A 3,789-nucleotide genomic window follows, 5' to 3' on the forward strand; every position below is an offset into this window, starting at 1 on the left:
AATGCAAGTAAGGAAAACAAAGGGATCCCACTGTTTTCCTTTGGAATCTTGCCAAAATGTGGCAAGAAACATGGGGAGCAAAAAGAAAGTGACAGCATGGAGCTAGTCAAGTCTCAGTGGATTGGAAGGAGAAATGATTATTCATCATCATGATTACAACAACTAGGACTGGAAGGACCCTAGTCACAGAATAAAATTACACTTGTGCTTTGCCCCCAGAATTGCTTCCTGAACTTCTCAACTCTGCATCATGCAGGTCCATAGAGAAAAATCAAGCAAAAGAGGCTGCTAGGAGACTAAAAAAGCTAAGCAGAGATTTAGGTAGTCTTTAGCTGAAGGGAATTAAAGTTCAAGTCCAGAGCCCACCACAGAAGAGAAGAAAAGTCCTGATAGAACACTCAGGAATTGTTTTGTTTTGTTTGTTTTCTTTGTTCTGTTTTGTTTTTTATTCTTTGGGAGTTTTATAATCCATCCAATGAATGCTCTTTGTCAAACCCACCCTCTTTAACTCCTTAAATTCCTCCCCCTCCCAATTCCATGCTCTCCTTTACCCCCTTTTAAATCTACTGAGTCCGTTTGGTACTGCCTGTATATGCAGGCATCTAGGATCATCTACTGTAATATGGATAGTCTCTCAGGAACTACATCCAGGAAGAAAACTAACTCTCCCTCACCCAGCAACCATCAATTGTGACTCCTCAATCCCTCATACAGAGGTTGAACATTATCAGTTCCTCCCCAGTCCATGCTGGAATTTTGGTTGTGTGCCTAGCCTTTAATGGCTGAGCCATCCCTCCAGTCCCCATGCTGGAATTTTGCCTGGCTTGATATTGAGGAGATTTTTCAGGATTCCATCACATCCACTGAGTTCATGTGTACAGCAGCCCTGTTAGGTCAGCGTAGATGCCCACTACTTCTGGCTCTTACAAGCTTTCTGCCACTCTTCCATGATGATCCCTGGACCATAGAGGCAGGAAGTGTGATATTGACACCCCACTTAGAACTAGACATGCCTCACTCCTCAATTCCCCACATAGTGGCCAATTGTGGCTCTCTACTTTAATTGACATCCACCATGAAACAAAGATTCTCTCGTAAAGATTGGGAGGAAAAGCCAGATTTTTAATTGAGAACTTCTACAGGCTAGTAACAAAAGTAAGGGAATGCATAAAAGATGCATGTAACCACAGTCAGAAATACAAACTTAATTAAAAGAGAATTCTTCAAATAGCTTTTATAACTTCCAGAAAACAAACAAGGAATGCCATCCAGAACCTCTAAGATTTCTAAACACACATGGGTGTATTTAATGAAAAGATGTAGACCATGTCAAGTTAAAAATCAAATAACAAACAAAAAATAAATAGATGATAGAAAGTTAGCAACAAAAAGTATCAGACACTTGTGCCCTCAGATGAACTTTAAAGAAACTATGATTTATGAATGCAACAAAATATACAATAGAAAGCAGAGCATGGACTGTTTTAAAAATCCTATTTAAAAAGTCAGATAAAAATTCTATGACTAAAATTAGAAATCAAAGAAGATTAAAGAAAGTCAAAAGAATTAGTGAACAGGAACACAAATAATCTTTTAAGGAAATGATCTATGTTTTGTCACAGAGTAAGGAAATGAGTATAGAGTAATAAGTGGAGGATGTATCTGGGATACAGAAGACATGCCTATGTGTGTATAACTTTTTTTTTTACAGAAAATAAAGAGAACAGTGGTCAGAATATTAAGACAAAAATTTTTCCCAAGGTGCTCGCTTCGGCAGCATATATACTAAAATTGGAACGATACAGAGAAGATTAGCATGGCCCCTGCACAAGGATGACACGCAAATTTGTGAAGTGTTCCATATTTTTTAGATAAAAAAATAAAATAATTAATTAATTAATTTTAAAAAAAGAAAAAATAGATTTTTTCCCAAGTCTAAGAAAGGAAAGCCATACCTCAAAACCCTCCTAAATTTCAAACAAAAATACAAGAAAAATTTAAAATTACAAAGATAACATGAAGGAACATCTTTTAGAAATATTATTTGGGAGAAATCAAAAGAGCAGGAGTAAAAAGATCTATGCTGAATTCTTAGCAGCAAATATAAAAGTCAAAATCAATATAATGAGTATTTAAGATATTAAACAAAGGTTAATCTAAAATCCTTTGTTTATTGAAAATTAAACTATCTTTCAAAATGAGAACAAACCAAATATTTATACAGTTTTAGAAAAAATTACAGTACAACAAACTTATCACCATGAGACCCACAAATAAACACTATAGTCACAAATAAAGGCGTCAAGCAAAGGGAGGACATGAGGAGGGGAGGAAGGGGCTTAACAAAGTTCGCACTACATCACGTAGAAGACAGTAAGATGACTGACTCTAGTTCAGGAACTTGTCCCAGAGTGAAAGTCTTCCTGCAAAACAGTGCCTGACTCATGCCCACTCTTCCCAGGAACAGAAACAGAGTAGTATAGATCATATGTTGTAACTGCAATCTCCAAATCTGTCAGCAAACACACACACACATACACACACACACACACACACACACACACACACACACAAGCAAGATGAATCCCTATATCACAAAGATATACTCTAAGTCCTGCACCACTTGCCATTTCCATCATCATGCACATTGCAATCAATGTGTGGTTATGTCAAACTAGGAGGAGCACACATCATAGCATAATTTTAAAGGAACTATATTGTACACACTACCCATTGTTCACTAAAATATTACGTGGCTTGTTGTTAACTAAAATACTATTTTTATGCGTTTGTGAAAATAACTGATTAGTCTGTCTACTGAACATACATACAATCATGCTAACTAGTATGCTAGCAAACCAAGGCATGATACAGAAAGAGCAAACATTATAAGAATGAAGGGTTTAGTCCAGCTATTCAAGGTTAGTCGGCATTTTTAAATTAATCAGTCTAATTTGCTCACATTAAAAAAATAAATAAGAACCTTATGTGGCTATTTCAATGAGTACAGAAAAAGCAGTTGATAAAAGTCACCAAGCATTTATGGTTTTTTAGGTGCTCTAGAAAGATACTAAATAGAAATGAATTTTCTTATGCTGAAAACATATTCTTTGTGTTTGTTTCTTTAAAACAAACCTATGGTAACTATGGTATAAAAGATGGAATGCTGAACACTTTCTTTGATATTAGAAAAGAAATGGTAACATTGGTAGGTTTCTCTCCTTGATCAGATTTTTCTCAGGTTTCTCTGAGCCCTCTGCTTATCTAGGCTTAACCTTGAACTTCTGTCTCTGTCCTTGGAGTTCAGTTATATCAAGAATTCTGATTCAGTTTCTTCACCCCTAATGTCTGATCATTGGTGTTCACTCATCTAGAGGCTTGAAGAAGCTTTCTATCTACTGACACCCCATAACCACCAACCACCAGCATTGCTAGTCTACCCACAAATACATGCCATGCACACATATAAATAATAATAATAATAATAATAATAAATTTTCATCTGAGTTTATAAAAATACACTTATGAAAATAAATTTGTAGAGGCTGAAGAGATAACTCAGTAGTTAAGAGCATTTCCTGCTCTTCCAGAGGACCAAAGCTTGGCTGCCAACACACAAATCAGATGGCTGACAACTGCCTGTAACATTAGCTTCAGGAGATTTAAGCCCTCTTCTAAACTCTACAGGCATTCACACACAGGCAGCCTACACGTACACAAACTCACATGCACCCACACTAATTCTTAAAATGTTTATAAAGAAGAAAATAAATGTGGAAATGAAAGGGT

General features: G+C 36.1%; 1 non-coding gene across 1 annotated transcript; it reads left to right on the plus strand.

Annotated features, from left to right (window-relative positions):
* Positions 1-1,761: 1,761 nt before the first annotated feature.
* LOC146893873 (U6 spliceosomal RNA) lies at positions 1,762-1,868 on the plus strand. Its single transcript, XR_015002908.2, has one exon. It is a non-coding gene; the product is annotated as a U6 spliceosomal RNA (small nuclear RNA).
* The last annotated feature ends 1,921 nt before the right edge of the window (positions 1,869-3,789 follow it).

This window comes from Myodes glareolus, chromosome 8 (genome assembly GCF_982192425.1).
Source record: "Myodes glareolus chromosome 8, mMyoGla1.1, whole genome shotgun sequence".
Taxonomy (NCBI): domain Eukaryota; kingdom Metazoa; phylum Chordata; class Mammalia; order Rodentia; family Cricetidae; genus Myodes; species Myodes glareolus.